This window comes from Heliangelus exortis, chromosome 4 (genome assembly GCF_036169615.1).
Source record: "Heliangelus exortis chromosome 4, bHelExo1.hap1, whole genome shotgun sequence".
Lineage (NCBI taxonomy): Eukaryota > Metazoa > Chordata > Aves > Apodiformes > Trochilidae > Heliangelus > Heliangelus exortis.
In genome coordinates this window covers 20,781,240-20,800,990 of record NC_092425.1, presented here as the reverse complement: position 1 = coordinate 20,800,990, position 19,751 = coordinate 20,781,240, and the positions used below count along the sequence as shown (strand labels likewise).

The 19,751-nt window shown below is 38.2% G+C and overlaps 1 protein-coding gene across 13 annotated transcripts in view; it reads right to left on the bottom strand.

Moving 5' to 3' along the window:
• The window catches only part of TENM3 (teneurin transmembrane protein 3), a 403,572-nt gene that overhangs the window by 218,724 nt on the left and 165,097 nt on the right, over positions 1-19,751 (bottom strand). Inside the window, exon 1 of one of the 13 annotated variants that reach the window (XM_071743240.1) lies at positions 12,175-12,282. The exons of 11 other annotated variants lie outside the window; for them this stretch is intronic. The gene's annotated coding sequence lies outside the window, so the exon portion shown is untranslated. Of the gene's footprint in view, positions 1-11,978; positions 12,057-12,174; positions 12,283-19,751 lie in introns of those variants that run through there. One more of the 13 variants, XM_071743239.1, reaches the window with a different exon arrangement.

Here is a 19,751-nt window from a genome sequence, read left to right as displayed (position 1 = left end):
ATAAGACATATTCCATTATATTTGGATTTCTAAGTCTCTTGGGGTTAAACTGTTCAATATTTTCTAAAAGATGGCAAGGACTACTGTTTTTACTGTATCTACTGTTGTAAATATGATACCTCTTTGTGATTCGAAATGTAGCCACACTTGTAAACTATACAAAAAAATTAGCTTGTAGTCAGCTGCCTAAGAGTTTTAGTAGTATTTCATTATTCGTATGCTACAATGAAAATAACGACCTGAAGCATTTTTAGGAATTTAAAGTATTCCCATTACACTGCTTTCTGCAAATCTTTCTTTCCAAATCCTTCTTTTAAGAGTGCTTCGTGACAGAAAAAAAAACAACCTGCAATTGAGTGCTTGCGATCACTTACAAGGTTTGAAAGGCAGAAGAGGATGCCTCACATCAGTAACAACTCAGTACATGTTTTTTTCCCCTTTCTCAAGGCTTCCATGGAAAGAAAAGGTAACGATCCCCAAGAGCTGATCCTCTGGATGTACCTGCAATTAACATCACCATAACCCATAAAACAAAAAAACACTTTGTTAACTTAAAATTTGAAGAGTCCCCACCCTGAGAAGGACAAAGCACGGGATTTGACAAATTAAACATAAACAAGATGTCTGTTTCAGGTAACCCCAGTCAGCAAGACTTCAGAGTTTACAGATGTTTGTAATAAGGATATAGAAAAATCAAAACTCTGATCACTATTCAAAAATACACTACCTCTTTAGAAACTGACTTACTCTTGCAGGCATGCAAGGACCTGCTCACGCAGTGGCTGTAACACAGCAGAGAATTTGTCTAGAGAAGCAATGCGTCTCGGTCCTAATCTCCTTCTGAAACATGAAAATCTAAAGGTGCTTATTTCTGATTTTATTGCATTTTAAATATTAAATTATTATAACAGCTCCTGGCATTCCTCTGCTGGAGCTGTCATTTCCACTATACATTCTGTTTCTCAAGCATTCTCATCCTAGCAGTTTTAATTCACATCTGGCTGGAATCCGGGATACCAGTCAGCTTGCACGTAAATTTCCCTGGAAAGGTGGGGAAAAAGAAAAAGCTGCATATTTCTTCCAGCTTGTTAGCACTAAGAGTCTAAGTTTTTTGATAAATGTTAATAATATTTTAATTAATAATATTATTTTACTTTAAAGAACCAATGTCTTGGTCTAATAGTCTGGATTACTGTTTTCCAACATAAACCAGCTATGCTGCCTCTGTACTTTCTTAGGTAGCACAGTGTTGCAACTTGAAACTGGGGACACTAGGGTGTATCTTTGCAGAGACATCTGAATGCAGTAGGGATGGATGCTCTCTACCAACTAATTTACACTATCCCAAAATAGTTTTGGGATGCAATTGTCCCTGATTTGCAAGGGAACCTAGAAACTTCAAAGATTTAGACTTCAGATGCCCTTTGTGATGTCTGACGAGTTTCTTAGTTTAATTCAGGTTCCTCAGGAAACTCAAGCCCGAACCCAAAATACACAAGCATGACAACAAAATCTCATTACACATTCTTCAATTAACTGCAACATCTCTCCAAAGTCTGAACACACATATAATATGCTCTAATAATGTCTATCACTTTTTCTGTTCACAAGCAGGTTCATTAAGCTCACTAGAACCTTAAATGTAGTCTGTGACCTAAGGAAGGACTCCTGTATTATGAGGCTGTATCTAAACAGCTCTCAGGTTTTCTGTTAACAGACACATTACAGATCGCAATAGTAGAGATTTTTAAGTATGGAGATCTGAACTTACAAGAAACTAACAGCTGTATCTTATGGCAGTACCTTTATGGCTTCTCTTTGGCATAACTCAGGAAACTACAAGAATAAAACATCAGAAAATAAATATATGTAATTTAGTTATACATAACATGTATTTGCATTGATTTAATACCAGTTTGCTTATACCATAGACATATAATTACATTGATTCAATGAACACTGTCTATAACATTAATACCAAAATCTAAGATTTTCCATGCATTTTATTATTGGTGAAACTTCTGGTCTTCTTCAGCAGGGTTTTTCTACTCCTGTGCCCTGGCACATCAACTTACACTACATATAGAGAAGCAAATTCATCATGTGGAAGACCATCAAAACTTAATAAGAACAGCTTAACTAACAACATGGGAGATACTTCCAAAACTCAGGTATTTCAGAGAAAAGTGTACATTGTTATTGCTATTGGTGCATTTTCCTAATTGATCCAACCAATAAGCTAAATCTCCTCACTTTGTGAGAGCATGGGAGCATCTACTGAAATTGCCAGTCTGTCTGTATGGAGGGCACCTCAACTACACAAGTGCACACATTTGCCTTGCAGAAGGAAACCTCTGGGAGGGGCAACCCTCTGTGTCAGCTAAAAGTGTGACACATCTTAAAGGCTGGCCATAGTGACAGTTAATTGCCTATGACCTGCTCTGCTGTTAAATACAAACAATTATTTTCTCTTCCTGCTTTAGTAGGTAAAAAAGAGCTATCCAGAGTTATCAGCAGCAAAGGCAGAAGGACTATCTGCAGAATTACAGGCATTCGAATGAGAGGGAGAGCTGTAGCTGACTGGTTAATAGCTCAGATGGCAGAGTCCACTCTAACAAAAACTTGGCTTCCATGCTAAAATTTTTCTTTAAACAGAGCAGTGGTGGATTTATAAAAGGCTATGTAGTTCCCTTCAAAACAAGCTCTAGCTAGGTCATTCCTCTGCCACAGAGATAATCCATTTATTAAGTAAGTGTGAGTTGTAACACACTTAAACAGAGCTGAGTGCATATATTCAGGATCTTCAGATGGGTTGCCAAAAGGGAGTATTTGTAAATTTTTTAACCAGCTTAAAATCCAATTGCAGCAATAAGAATACAATGGTACAACCATTTATGACTTCTATGGTGGTGTGTTTGTATGGGAATAACTTATTTCTATGAACTAAAAAAATATATTGCAAATGCAGCAGAAGAGACAGAAACACCTGCTGCTTAATCACCTAAGAAATGAAGCATGTCAATTAATATGAGCTACAATATTTTTAAGGTCTCAAAAATATGGAAATGTATATGAAAATGAAACAGAGATGAACTTTTTCAAGCTGATTTCACACATAAAGGAGCGACAAATCTGGCAAGTACTGGTACATGCAGCCACTCAACTAGGCTGACTGATGTATGGGAGCTGACATTTAATATTCATGTGTGCTCTTCTCCTCTTGCTTTTAAAGAAAGTGATAAAAAATAATCTCATTATCTTAAATTAAAAGATATATGACAAAGAAACTTGGAAGCAAAAGCCAATTTGTATGTTAATAGAGCTGGAATCAAGACTAAGTGAAAGGAAGGTAACTGGTATCCTTTAAGAAAATGGGGACATCAGCTCCAGAACAAACAAACAAAAAAAACCCCAAAAAACCAAAACAAAGAAAAAGAAAAAAAAGAACCAGATCTAACTGTGATGGTGTGAAAAATATTCTGAGAAAGACATACTGGGTGAATTTGTAGTTAAGTTTGCACTGTTATGCTGGAAGGTGTTAATGGTTTCTGTCAAACACAAATTAGTTTAGAGCAGACAGGCAAGTCCCTGCAAGGGCCTTTTCCTCTTATCCCTACCATCAGCCTGAGGCTCAATGCTTACATCTGTACTAACTCAACAGAAGCATTTTAACACAAGCTTGAGTGCAAACACTGGCATGCAGTCATCAATAACTTGCAATCAATAGTGGTTTTCCTGCCTTAATTTTAGGCTCTGACAAGCAGTCCTCTCCCAATTCAGGGAAGGGTATGGACCAGGAACTGCTCCCAGCAGCTCCTATGAATGAGGTCCCTGGGCTGTGGGTGAGGGGTATTGTGCACATCAGTGATGCCTGTGCCTTGACAGTCAGAACGTGCCTTGGCTTGTTCCCTTTGGTAGCACAGACACAAGCTATGCATCTGTCTCTCTTCCTCTACAATCTAATTTTACTCTTACGGTGAAAGAGAAAGGCATCTGGCTGGTCTCTTCTCTCCCTTTTCATCGCTCTCCTCCACCACTTGGCAGGATTTGGGAAAGCTGAGAAAGAAGGAAAGGCCTGGTGGCTGTACACTGCCCTGCAGCTGCATGCAGCTCTCTGCAGGCAGACAGGGCTGATGCTTCCCAACACTCATCAAGTGTTACTGCTTAGCCAGGCTTCTGGATTTATCAACATCCACTGCCTTTTACCTCCTGAATTCTAGGATACTTTTTAACAGTTTCTGATGGCAAACAGGTATAACATTAAAGAGCTGCTGTGCCATGAGCACGGCACAATGCAAGGTCAGCCAGCTGAGCACAGGGGACTCATTCCCTTGGCTAAAATGCAGACTGACACACATGCGTGTATGCACTGTTTCTCACTGAGAGAGCTCAGGTTACAAAATTCATTACTCAAGTTTATAATTTCTATACAGATTATATCCAGTAGACTTATTTCCACGGAATGATGGTAATTCACAATGCTAAAATAGGACCCAAAGCACATTTCCATATTTCTTAGTAAGGACACCCATGTAGCTTACGGCATATGAGTTTAATACTGACCACATTTGGCACCAGACCACACATAGAAACTCTACCCACACATAAAAACTGCATGCAAAAACGGGGAAAAAAATAAATCAAAGAACAGATTCTAGCACAAGCTCTGCCCTGTGCTACAGAGAGAAACCAAACACACAGCAAGACTGATTTGTTACCCATTATTTATACTGTACAGTTGCACTACAGGAAACAAAGGTAGATAACACATAAGCAAGATAAAGAATGCTCAACTTGGTCCAGTTTCACCAAGACCATTGCAAGAAAAACCAGTTACCTCAAGAGGCAAAACTAACTTTCTCTGATGCGGGTTTTTTTTCTTTTTTTCACCTCATGTAATTGGTTCTGCCTCCATGGCTCTGATCAACAGTAAATTAGGATTAGGTAGAAAGGACTAGGATAAGGGGGTAACGTAAAGCTGGAGGACAGTAATGAGAAAAGAGAATTGCTAAATAATACAGGTCTCTTTTGGGAAAACCTGGCAGGGCTGCTGAGGAATAACTGGAAATATTATCAAAATTCCACTGATAGAAAAAAATAATCTGTGGAGAAGGGACTTCATCTACAGAACTCTCTTTCTGAAAAGTTTGATAGAGATTCCTTGACCCCAGGGGGAAAAGAGTGTGGTAAATACTGGGATCTCACACAAATGAGGAGCAGCAGGGCCTGCAAAATAAGACTATTTTAAATGCTCTGAAATGCCTGTTTGATATCATGAGCTGTACTGTATGTTTTAAAGAAAGGACGGCTGCTAAAAGAAACTTTCCTGACAATGAAATATGTGCCTGGCTCCATGAACCAAAATGGTCAATGGAGGAGCAAAAGAATAGGAAGATGAGGGAGGAAGAGAAACATTCTTTAAGGTACTTCTAAGCTATGAAAAAGACTGAAATACTGACAGTGCTTTTGGCACAGTTGTCAAGGAATGGTGACATCTTCAGCACAAGATCCATCAGCTCACTGCCTGTCTCTTAGTTCATAGGAGAGATCTTAAGATACAGTATCATTACAAGACAATGGACAGGTGTATCTGTGCAGAGATCTTCCTGGAGCTATCTAATGAAAAAAAAAGTTTGACAGTGAGAAAAAGAAATTTATTTTCAAACTCTGCCTCTATGTGTCTGCCTTCAAAAGGCTTGTCTTCTGGATGGGCACATGGAAATCCACACACATACAGATGATCCTCTGGCTTTATGGCAAAACATGATTGATAAGTACCAGAAGAGTCCTTAGGAGGAAGCAAGAATAACTAAAGCAGAAAGAAAACATAAGAAAACTATACTGCAAGGGTCAAGGCCACTTCCATCATATAGGCAAGTAGATCAACAGTGCAAGTCTGTGAGGAAAAAAGGGGCATTTGGCATGAGTGAAAAGGGTGATTCTCTCCCCATCTGGATGATGCTTGCCACCCAGGGCTAAAGACCCCACCAAAACATAACTGGCAACTTTAAAATCCTAACTGACTGCAATAAAAGTTCTCAGAAAAGTATGTTGTACCCAGGGGTAATGTGCTTTCTTACTGATACAAAAGCTGTAAAGAGGCACAACTATGAGATGCTTTCCAGCTTCAAAGGCAGAGGTGATGATGGAAGAAGAACCCTGTTCTCCTCTTGGGAGATCAATTATGTGTTAAAGATCATTGGTCACAAAGTGGTTTGCCTTCAAAATAGAAATATTTAATCAAAACTTAGGATCGAAAGGTATAAAAAGCCACAATCCACACTCTGCCATAAAACAAGTAATAATTGTTCTTCCAAAAAAGGAGACTTTGATCAACCATTCTGAGTTATTCTCCACAACCTTCCAAAACGTTACCTTTACAAAATGGGTCTTCACATGCAGCTGATATTTTTCTGGTATTTAATTTCATTTTATTGCATCTAGATATTTCACCTCAGCCCTCATGGTCTTTAAAAATCTTACAGATGGTTCTTCCATCAGTGCAGATCGTCATATGACTGTGCCACATATTCGTTCTTTCTTTTCGTCTTTTCTTTTAAATCATTCCCTCTAGTCTCTGGTTCAAGTTTTAATGCTCTGCTGTGAGGATCAGCCAATTAACCTGCATCTTAAGGTGCTCAAATCTGGATCCAGTTTTTGTCTTATTACCTTCTTTTTTATTTTTTACATTTGTTTAAAAATTCTCTTAATTATTATGCCAATGCCTGTACAGAGAGAACTATAAAAAGTAAAATGAGCACTGAGGTCTTCTCAAAGCCAGAAATTTAAAATGACACTGTTTGTTCCAAATCTGTGTAGTTTCACACCAAATAAAGAAACCACTTTTGCATGAGCAAAGACAGTTAAAAGTGAGGGAGGAGAAGACCAACAGCTGAGAGTACTTTAATTAAATACTTAAAATTAATGTGCAACAGCTGAAGTTTTACTTCTGGAAGCTTTTAAGGCATCACAAATCATAATTCACATAGGAATTTAAGCATTAGTTATACATTTTCTAAACTAATAGTTATTAGTTTTCAGCTTAGTCACAGGCCTCCCCTAGCTTGAGTATCTTTATAAAAAAAAAAATCTTTAAAAGCCTAAATACAAACATTTTAATCAAATAGTGTCTCTGCTGCTAGGACTGGAAGTTGGGTCACCTGTCCTCAGAGTAACTTCAAAACTGTTTTAAAAACCCACAGAATAAAATCTTGCATGAATAGGAGAACAATTATTATCATTAAGAGATACTTAAAGGCAGGTACATAATAGTCAACATTAAGGTCACCTTAGAGAACTATCTCTAAATTGCATATTATCTTACAAGCCAAAGGATAAACTCTTAAGTACTAAAATTTACCATTACTAGGAAAGTTCATTTCAATGTTCAGCCTCTAACTCGTTATCTGTAATTAAGAAAAATCAGATATCAAAGCAACAAAAGAAGACTGTGATAAAGCTATTTGCAGTACTCCCTGGCAGGGATAAAGCCAGAAGAGAGGTGGCTGTCATAAAATAGCCAAATGGCTTTTTCCACCTCCATCAAGGTCACTTTACTGATGATGTGCTCAATAAGATGATAATGCATTTAACCACTTTCCTTGTATCTGACTTCGACCTTATTGCAAATCCAAATGGCCTTGTTTAACTATCCTGGCCTTTCAACATTTCCCTGAACAAAGATAATTAAGGAGATATACTGCCCCCTACTATCACAGGCATTGAAAGACAAATAAACTTTAAGAGCAGAGCCAGGTGTCTATTGCATTAATGTACAATGTTTAAGCAGGAGGTAAAATGAAATAATGGTTAAATAATTATAAAAGGTTAACAAAGTTAACTTTGTTACTTGAGGCAATTGTGTTTTATTTAAAAGAAAGAGCATAAAAGGCTTTCCAGACTACTTTTTACAACTCCCTGGACAACAGTCTTTGCTTTAACACAGTTTCTGACTGAGAGGAAAAATGTTCTGCAGAAATTAACAACTCTGAAATTTCTGCAGATTTGGAACTAGCTGTATTTCATACACAGGTACAATAATGTTTTATAAAAAAGAAGGTCTGTATGATTAAGCCAAGAGCTGCTCTAATAAAAACATTTCCCTTTACTTTTTTTCCTTTGTGTGTGGTCAGCAGCTATACTGGAGATGCAAATTAAACTGAAAAAGGATAAAAAGAATAAAAAAGCAGGCAAAGAAGGTGATGGCTTTTTTTTTTTTTTTTTTTTTTTAATGCAAAAGATCTCACATTAATATTTTTTTCCTCTGTTCTTCTTTTAAGAATCTTAGAAATACTGTTGTATGGGCCTGAACCCTCTGGAAGAGCCACAGTGGCAGAGCAGCAAGCTGCACCATAAAAATAAAACCAGATACTTCATCTTACTGTTGAGATGACAGTAGATATGTGAGCTTACCAGTATTGCAAAAAATGATTTTTCCTTTGTCACAGAAAATACAGTAAGCAGAAAAACTGTTACGTCCATTTGATCAGAGTTTGATCACTATGATTTTGTCAGACCATCATTCCTTTGAGTTGTAGATGCATTCAGGTATTTGGCTAAATCTTTTGCTGTAACACTTCTTAATCCAGACACAACTCCTGAAATCTGAATACACCAGAACTTAAACCTCCTGTGAAGACAGTTCCTACTACTTAATACAAAAATCAGTGCTTCTACCATCACTGATTACCACATCAGATACCTGAGGTTTGTAACAACTGATAGGCTATTTCTACTCAAAACCCTTTCTGCTGTATGTGACAAGTCATACACAAGCCTTTCTTGACCTAAGTGAAAATTGTAACCCTGTGTTTTGTTTACCATGCAGATCCCACTAGAAGGATCCCACTCTCTTCAGGTACAAGAAATCTACCTTCTTATCTCTAAAGGTCTTGCTTCATAAACAAGTTAGTTGGTAGCAGTTTACACAATGCAATTATTTCCACTTCCAGTTTAGATAAATAAATGTTTGCCCTACCAGCCCTGAAAGACAACTATGATCCTTGTTGCTAACCCCTAATGAATTTTGAAGGTTTTCTGTAGAATTGCACTTGTAATTCTTTCCATCTTAGGCAAAGAATGTGAATGATTATTTTCCATACATCCAGAATATTTCAACTCTGAACTGGGTTTAAGATGAATGAAGCTTTCTAAAGGAATACAAGGGCCACTTTTCCCATTTGTCCCTAACATTAAAAAAGCTCTCTTACCGAAGCTGGAAAACTACAGAAACACTTTATTAGTACAGCTACTTTATTTCATCCTGATCCCTTATTTTGTATAGGATTTTTCAAGTATTCAAACCTAAAGGATGGACACATCTTCCCACCATTAGTGAGGTCACCAGCCCACAACATCATCTTTACATCCATCACTGAGCATACAGAAGCCCTCTTTCTATTTCAAAAGGTATAAATCTGTAACTATGTCTTGAGAAAGTTTTTCACACAGACTGAAGCCTATAGCCATACTTAGAATGAAACAAGCAGCAATAAGATCTTTGGTACATGAAAAAAAGATAAAAAAGCTCATGTCTTTCCTCATTTGGAAAAGAATACCATGCAGTATTATTTTTTTATATCACTACTCAAATGCCTACATCATACAAAGTGCAAGCACTGTGACCTTTTATTTTTTCTTGTTTAGTTCAACAAGTGAATTAGGATGCAAAACAAATTACAGAAAGAAAAGCTGTAAAGTTGTGCATCAGTTCATTTCAGTAATCTGATACGGCATATTAAAGCTTCATAGATGAACATTAGAAATGCAAGAATCCAGCTTGAGATAAATTCTTTAAGTTGGGTCAGTTTGCATCATAAACTGATGTGTCCTTAGCACCATAGTTATGGTGTTAAAAAATTACTACATACCTGACATGACATTTTATATTTTTCTAGGGCACCAATTACTATTTCTTTCAGACAGCTACCACACCACCTTCTTTTCTTCAAAAGAAAAAAAGTATCCATTCTACATGGAATGTATCTGTTGAGACTCTAGGGCTAAAAAGGTTACATAGTAAAAATGACATGTAAGACAAAACTATCTAAATATTAAATGTTTCTGTAAGTTTTCTTGCTAAATTGTTACATAGCCACTTTGTAACTCCTTGAAAGGGAAAAAAAACCTATCCATGCTGTAGCGTATTTGATGCCATTCTCCACATCGAATTGCAGTGTGATTAATCCAGAAATTTTTAGCATCTCATTTGTAATTGCTGAGCTGCTTGAGAGTTTTGAGCCCAAAGCTGATGGATGAAAACCAAGGTGAGATAGCTTTTCTGTTCTGAACACTTCTTCTTCCATGTTTTACTCAAGTACTTTCACCTGAACTTACTGAGAACATATTAAAATATTTATCTTTTGAAAGAAAAGAGGGAAAAGTAAACCACATTGTCTGTGTGCACACCACCAAGAAGTTCAGGGAAATAAGCCTGGCCTATTTAGCACCATCATGCAAATGTACAAATTCTTATCTTTATGAGAGCCTGTATTTAGCACCAGGCAATCAGATCTTTGCGTCTATTAAGCAATTAATGCACTTTCTAATAGATAGAGGACTCTCACCATCTCCAATAAGTTCTACACACATTTTTAATGAATTTATTCTGCAAATGAGAGTTTTGGAGAGAAGGCACTTCCCTTCCTCTCCCTCCATTGTTCTCTATTTTCAAAGCTAGTTAACAGATCCAGACCAGCTAAGTTTTTGTCTGAGGATCTGTTAGAGCACATCCTAAGTTTTTCTTCCCATCACTGAAACACTGGAAGGCAAGGCTTCTGAAAGCTTTCCACAGTAATAGCCAGAAAACAGCCACAAAGTTAACAAAGGGGAGCTAGCACCACAAAGTGTCAGGTTTGTATGCCGGAACAGAGCAGTATCCCCCCCAATTCTTTGAAGTTCAGATTTAATGTCTAAAAAATGTTAAAAAAAAAATTAAAATTAAAAATTCACATGATTCACATGAATTAAAAAGAAAACAAAAAAACTAGTGTGAACTACAGCTGCAATAGTATGTTCCTGCACTGGAATACAGACATTATAAATTTAAGTGACTTTAGTTGCTGACATACCTTTCTCAGGTTTATGTTTCCCAATCGTTCCTTAAAATCTACTCTAGCAACTAACTAACAGAGGTCTCCGGATGGCTCTCTGAAACATTTAAAGCTAGGGAACAAAAGGTTTCTTTTAAAAATGAAAACCTCTGCTTGTACAACTCCAGACGTGAATCTGCTTTCAATTACTGCAAGTATTTCCACTTCAGTGAAAAAGGATCAAATCTTCAACTACACCATCTTTAGGCAATGAATTTGATTATACTAAGCTTTAAGAATACAGAATGACTTTGTGACACAGCTGTATATTCTATACGTATCATTTATTAGGTATACAAAAAGGAGCTAGCACTTTAAACGAGAAGCAGACAGAAATGTGGCTGCTCACGGCAGCACTGTACTTCCACACAACAGTTCTGCTTTAGGGTGTTTTGTTTTCTTTTTTCAGGTGCCACATAAATGTAAAAGATTACACTAAGCTTTAAATGAACGATTTTACAATCCTTTAGAAGGATTGTAGGCTGACTTTTTTTTCTTTTTGCCATATTTTTATTTGCATAATTTGCATTGTTGTACAGTTACGTTTTGCTTTCTAGACTTTTAAACTAGCACAATCTCTTCCACATCCTCTTCTCCCCCTCCCCCCCTCCCTTTCCGTACAGCAGGCAGCAGGTACCGTAGCCTCTAGGAAGATGAATAACTGGAAGTACTTTTTACTTTTCCCATTATACAAGCATTACAGCGCCAGGCGAGGAAACTCGAAGGCTCACGCTGTGCAGCCAGATGCAACACCTCCAATGCAAATTATGCAAAAACTTCCCATTTCTTAACATCTCCGATTTCGCAAATCGATGCTACCGAATCCCAGCCAAACACCGGGCCGGGCTATTCTAGCAGCACGGCAAGAAAGAGGAGAAAAGCAGTTACCTCTCGGCTTAGCAACACTACTAACACGAGCCTCGCAATCCCCGGCTACCCTCGCAGGATCGGCGGCTCCTCGCAGGGCTGCCCGAGCTGCGGAATGAGCCAGCGCCTCCCCCAGTCCCGGACCCGCGCCCCGAGGGTTCGGGGGGGGCAGCGCCACCTCCTCCCCCCGCCCTCCCGGTCCCGCCCCGCGCCCCACCTCGCCGTTCCCTTCGGTTCCGCTCCGTTCCGTTCCGCGCCGCCGCCCGGTCCCCTCTGTGTCGGCCCGCCCGGCGCAGCCCCGCTCGCCCCCGGCCCCTCGCAGCCGCCCGCCGCGATAGGCTGAGGCGGCGGCGTTTACTCCCCGGCGGGGAGCGGGGGCCGGGCCTGGCACCGCCTAACCCTTTCGGGGCCGCCGCCGCGAAACGACCGTGAGCGCTTCCATCTGGAGGTGGGGATCTCCGGGGAGAAGCGGAAAGCTCCCGCCCGGGGAGCGCGGAGACCCGAGCCGAGCCGAACCGCTGCCGCAGCTCTGTTGGCACGGCTGGGCCAAGGCACCTGAGGTGCCCGGCGGGAGGGCGGGGAGATGCGGCCGCTGTGGGGATTTATCGCACGGCAGAGACCTTCCGAGACTCAAAATAAACTTTATCTGCAGCGCTGCTTCTCACACCGATTGTCACCGAAGTGTCTAAGCAGTTAGGGGAATGAGAGGGAGTCTGTATTTACAGAAGGTGGATTCCGAAGGAGGTTTCACGTTCTGAACCACACGTCTGAATTCCCCCGGCAGGGCAGAGAGCCGTGTTTCCCTAGGAGGGGTGAGGAGACCCTCAAACCAGGGCCTGGACCAGGGCGCAGGTGTTGTTAGTGCACAGATGTTGTAGCCGACCCTCTCATCAGGCACCTACTGTGCTTCACTGAAAGAGAAACACCTCCTCCTCCATTTACCACCTCAGGAGACAGGTTTTCCCTTCACGTCTGTATGGGCATTAATATAATAAACTCAGCTTACTTCAGTATACTCTGCTTGACGATTCATAATGGAGCTGCTGGAGTTGCAGCCAGATCTGACTGGACACAGGATCAGGTGCATGGATGGCATCATGCATCATAGCTGTCAGATAAAGGTATGAAATAATAGATACACAATACTGCATTCACATCACTCACCATTAATTTCTGAAATACTGCAGAGAGCCAGAACTAGATGCCTACCAAATAGGCACATAAAAATGTACTCATTCAGAATATAAAATCCTGTTTTCAGTTGGTAATCAAACTTAAGTTAGTGCCTGCCTTCAGTAAAAAAAAAAACAGATTTTCAAAACCTATTATTTTTTTAATTACTTCTGTGTGGAACTTGGAACTCCTTTAAAATGTTAGTGGGAATGGTATCTCTAACTTCATTCTCAACACCACAACACAAAGAACCTTTTGAGTAGGATTAGAAAGTACAGTAATATGCAGTAATTTCTACAAAACTTCTCCTCTTGTGCATTTTTGAACCTAAGACCTTTGCTAATTACAGACTAACCTTAATTCTCCTTACCCTATTACAATATCCATTGCCAACACAGGCCAAATTATCACAGCTGTTACCCAGACACCGCATCTTGACAAAAATCAGATCAAGATACTGTTAATGACTACAGAATACTTCCAGGGAAGATAATGCTATTCCAGAATGTATTTCAACACTGCTACGTAGAAGGCTGCAATAAAAGCACGCATTTTAGATGTATTATGCCTAAGAAGTTTAATAACATTCAAAAACCTTACACAATTAGTAGTCATCTGCAACATCCAAGAGAAACAAGGATGACTGAAGTAATAGAATTCTGTGGAATGGGGGAGAAAAATGAGCTATGCAGCCAGGTCCTGATGAGGGCAGTCTTGGCTGGCCATGTGGAAAAACAATGAAAAAATGCAGAAGTAATGGCACTAATACTACATCTTGAACTGGAGCTCTTTGAGTTGGGTATGTAACAGACTAGGAGTGTTTTGACTTAATACAAAGAAAAAACCTGTATTACAGTCACCACTGACTTATCCTTTGCTCCAGCTTTGGGAATTTGTGCTGAAAATTGGAAGCTATTTGTGGTTCAAATTTTGGACAGACTCTCACATCTGTGATTGCTGCAACATCAGCCAAGAAGAGAAGTATGGGATGAAATCATCAACGAATATACTCAGCTAACGAAGTCTCTAGCAATGCCACAGCAATGCTTACAGATTCTGCTTCTCTTCCAAGAGTTCTAGTTGTAATATATGGGGTATTAGATCACACCAATACCATTTTCCTAACTGCCTGAATGGAGTGCCTATGGATAAGTACTTTCTGGCACTGAAAAATCTACTGAGTAGGTAATTAATTCAGGTGTATACCTGTAGAGATCTTAACAGAAAGAGGAATGGGAACTGGATGCTTGAAGTCAGCTTATACAGAGCACTAGAGCTCTTTTCAGAATTACTGTCCTCAGAGAGCACCTGTAACTGGACTCCCTCTACAGAAGATTGTCATGTACTCATCCATGAATCAGGGTCCTCCAAGATGCTATGCAAGACACAAGGTATTTACACAATCCCTCTTTCAAAAAGAAACTACCTTGGGACTACCCACCTATATATTCTATAGCATTTTGAGACAAATACCTACAACATACATTGACTGAGAACTGCAGCCTAGCAAAATGTTAGGATTCTGCCTCTTAATTATGCCAGTGCTGACTTTCTTCCTTTACCTGGGTTATCCCTGATCTCTCCATTAAGATCCAGGGATGGACCTGGATGTCACTGCAGTGGATCTTCTTCTCTCTATTTTCAGCCAACTGCAATGGAATTTTCCTTTGCTTTGATGCCCCCTGTGCTGTGATTCCACTGTCCCATTAATGCCAGCACAAATGATTTATGAAATCTATTAGGTGCAACACTAAAGACATTGGAAACAGAGATGTTTGCTTAGGAAATTATTAATATGGACTAGACAAATGGGGGTGAAGCAAACTCCAGCTCAGATATCATAGTTTATGCCAACACTGCTTACGCCCAAACAGTAGAAAGACCAACTAAAGCCTTGGGGATGAAGAGAAGGGAGAAAAAGCATGTATGTTTCATTCATAGGAAAAGAGAGAAGCACTTACTTTTTTTTTTTCTTTTCCTTTTTTTTTTTTTTTGTTTTAATTATTTGGTCAGAAAGATTATTACAGTAAATTATGTAGAGCATTAACCATTGAATTTGAACCCATTTTTAGTCTTTCTTTATTAATAACTCATTATAGTCCTTTTTCTTAATGTGGAATAAATTAGAGATGTGTTAATCCATGCAGCTATCTGCAGGTACATTTATCACTATGGTAGCCACTTTTACTTTCCTTAGTGGAAGCTGCATTTCATGGGCAACAGAGACTCATTCCCTGCTGAATTCAAGTCATGCTGGCCTTTTCAGGTGACTGTCAGGGTCATCTGGAAACTTACCTTTTTTTTTTTTTTAAGGCAACTCAATGGTACCACATAGCTTACTTTGACATATGCAAAAGAATTTACCTTTCTCACTCTCCGTCATATTACTACATTTTAAATCCATGAAAACAACTGAGCTATTGCCTTGTTGGTATAAAAGGGTGAGGAACTGCTAACTGGATGTTCTCTGTGGGAACTGTAAGCTTTTGGAACTGATTCCTCTTCCCTGGTCCAGAACAGCTCAAATTTTATGGCTTTCATGGCATATTGCATAGTTCATATTTTTCCAGAGCATATGAAAACAGGGGAGAATTGTGGATGGGTTGGTTTCTGGAGCTAGGGCTTTGTTACCCCTTTCAAACTGGCTGGTTTGCACTTGGTTTAGGAGAGGAGACTACAGCAGCTTAGTCACTATGATTTATTTACATTTGCATTTGAATTTGTGTCAGGTTTTCAGGAATTTAAAGGTAGCAACAACCAACCATACTCACTTAACATGAAGCAGCAACATGTCAGTAATTCCATCATTTCAAAATAATGCCAGGAAAGGACTTAAGAGGTTACAGGGGCAGTGACTGGATAGTCATTAGACTAGAGGGTCCTAGGTACAGGTAGCTATGCTACTTGCAACATGTAATGGCTTAGTACTTACTATTACCTTTTCTGAGCTCTGTCATGCCAGGGTAGAAAACTCCATTTTTAGCATGGCAAATGGAGGCAGAACACTTAATTGTCAATACCACAGAAGTAGTATCATGGGAGAGGGGAAAAATGATGCCTCAGATAGTCTACCGAGGCACATCCTAATAGCTGAACCTTTCTTGTTCTCATCATCAAACTAATAATTTCAGCTATTCATCAACATTAATGATGACCACTGAGTTTCATTAAAAGGGAACAAACACCTTTTTAGTTGAATACTAATTCACTTATTTGAATAGTAGAAGCCTAAATGTGCTGTTAAGACTTCCTATCATAAATAGTTAATTAATGTTACAGCTACTTGTGCTGAAATGCTAGGTGTACTTTAAAGAAATACTGTTATCTATATGTGCATTATAAATAAGCATGAACAGAGTATCTACATAGAAGCCACAACTGCACAGCATCAGTATATCACTTTGGAACCTGTTTTTCTTACAACCGTAGGGGAAAAAAAAGAAAAAAAAAAAGTAAAAAAAAAAGTATTAAGCTATGTCAGATAAGATATTATTCCTAACAGCAACATAGGTTTGCACATCTGTTTTACAAAACAGACTTAATCAAGTAAAATATTTATAATTAAGCTTTTCAGTCCTGCTGGAAGTGTATTAAAAAAGGCAAGCTCTTCTCTAGAAATAAATGTCTAAGACTACAATCTGGTATCAATAGGATTAGCAGTGCAATGTGTTCCCACGAGAAAGCACACATGCACAAATGTATCTTCATGTAGAACATCTTGTAGTTTGTAGGCACTTCAGTAGTACACTACATGGACTAGATTTTTCTCACTGTATAGATTAACATGAGCCTTTTTCATGCAGTAATGATGCTAGTTTAAGTAAGTACAGACTAAGACTATGATGAGATCAATCTGAAAACAATAAACTTTTTTTTTTCCTTTTAGTTCACATAGATAAATCCTAACTTTATTTTTTATAACCCCTTCCAATAGTGTAGAAAGAATTTTGCAGTTTCAGATCACCATTTCACTGAAAATACAAGTGGAAATTGAAAGTATGTAAATGAAACTGGGCTAGAGCAAGAGATAAAGCAAAAAAATAGTCTTTTCAAAAAGGAATTGAATTATGATGCTTTTCTTGAATTTAAGTGGATAATAAATGCAGGGGTTTTTTTCCTAAAGAGAAACACAAAACCACTCAGTGTAGTTTTGTACTGTGATTTTTGAATGCCATAGATTAATTTCTTCAAGTAGATATCTTTACTCTGCTCTTTCACAAAACTCCTACTGACCTCAATACAGTATGAGGCAAGGTAAAAAATGAAAAATATTTAGATATTAAAAACCCTAGAATTTTGTGGTTTAACAGTACAATGCTTTGCCCAGAGTCACCCTATTCTACTCTACTTTCTGTCAAAAATAAGAGTATGGGAAGATAAAATTTTAAAATTATTATACCAGCTGAGTACCTTGGTCTCCAAAATCTGAATTACTGGAGCAAATATTGATCATGATGCTTTTCAAATTACTTCTATAATTCTAGTTACTTTTCCACCAAAATGTTCCTGTATTCATATGCAGACAGTACCACTCATCCATCAAACTACAGAGAAAAAGGGCACAGACACTTTGAAAGATTAACACAGTTCTTGGAAAACACAAAGCATACATGCTTTCCTTATCTTATAGTCCAGCTAGGTGATGAGGAGGAAGACATTTTCATTAAACTTCTGGGGGAGTAGAAGATGAGCCCTTTGAAAGGGGTATCACATAAACACTGAAAAGAAAAAATTTAATCCTGTTTGTTTCAGAACAACTGCTAAATGAAAAACAGTAGTGATATGAAGCAAAAGCAAGTGATAAAAAATAATGCTCTGATGTTTTCGGCTCATTTAACCTGGTTTTAAAAGAAAAGACAATAATATTATAGGAATAGGTTTAAACTGAAGAAATAAAAATCTGATACTGATACTCCAAACCTTTTGTCTGTCTTTAAACAGATTTGCTGTGAATTTGAATCCTGTTTGCATCTTGTGAGACTTACTTCAGGGCATCATCACACTTCAGGACCCTAAATAGAATATTAAAGATCCTAAAACAAGCATACTTGTGGCACCTTCCTCCCTTCATTTTCCAAAGTGCTTTCCCATTTTTTTCAGAGACCTCTTTCAGCAGCTGCTACTCACTAACTTTCATCTGGAAAAAAGGCAAAGAGGCAGTTGCTTGAACAGCTAATGCTCCAAAGGGGAGACTAATCTTCATAATAAGCATCTTCCAACTGACTAAGTTTTGATTTACATTTAATACGTGCGACCAGAGCTCTAAACCCCTCTGGATTACTGGATGTTTTTTTTCAATTAATTTTTTACACTTTGTCAGAACAAAAAAGAGAAAGATATTTACTGCAAATGAAAGTGACATAAAAAGGTAACTGGAAAGAAAAAGAGGTCGATTTGGTATGTAAACTCATGAGATATAGGACATCTCATAACAAACGAGGTATTTGTAGGCCATTTTGAAACAATCTATTTAGAGTAAAATAGTTTTGTATAGAGGTCTGACAAAGAGAATTGGCTTTTGTGAAAAAAAAACAAAACACTACCCTATTGTGAATCTCTTAGAATTGGTAAAGACCACCAGCAGAGCAATCCTATCAGTATAAAAGAACAAGCTCTACAAAAAGCCACTCTCTTCTTAATGATGAAGCTGGAATCTCATACCTCTGAAAAAGTTTAAATTGCATTCTGATCATCCTAAAAAATGTAAACTGTTAAAGGTACTTTTCCAGGATGACATCTTAAAAAAGATATTTTAAAAACAAAAGCACTAAGAAAAATCAACAAATAAATACATAAAGGCAAAAAACAAGAAACAAAAAAACCCAACACCACCACAACCCACGAATGTTCATGATTCCCCCAAAATATTTCACATATTTCTTGGAATAAGCATTACATTAGACTGATCATGACAAAAGCTACGTGGCCAGGCCTGTGGGTACAGCTGCTGCTGTCCTTCATCTTCTATTTTGTCTTTTTATTGCAGGGTAGATGACTGAAAACTTGCTGTATCATTTTGGTTGGAGATTTCTTATTTTTTTCTCCTAATTACAGCTTTACCTCCCGCCCTTTACATCATAAGTTCTTGCAAAAATACCCCCACCCACCCGAGCAAACTTTCTTTTTACACAGTTGCTGCTTTGGCAAGATCGGAAAAAAGTGTCATCCTTTGGGTAAGTCTGTCAAACAGATTTCTAACATTCAGTTTGAGAATGTTCATCTAAAAGTACTATATCTGCACTTGTGTATGCTTATATGACATTTATTGCCTTTGAAAGGTGGCATAAAAATTATTTCACACTACTCTGACACCTGGTGTAACCCTGCAAGTGGTCTATATACAAAATGGTTCTAAAAAATCACATTTAAAATTAAATAAATGCTTTCAAAATATTAACTTCTGTTTATATAGAAAAAATGCACTGCAAGTTCCATCACCTTTTCCAGGAAAAAAACAAACAAGCAAAGAAAAAAAAAAACAAACAAAAAAAACAAAACAGAGAAGGTTTTCATAAACCCTCAGATAAGGATTTCACTACACTTATGTACACTTGGAGCTGCCTATATGAACAAACTTTCCCATGGTACATGTTCAGACAGATGATGAATGCCTGGTGATAG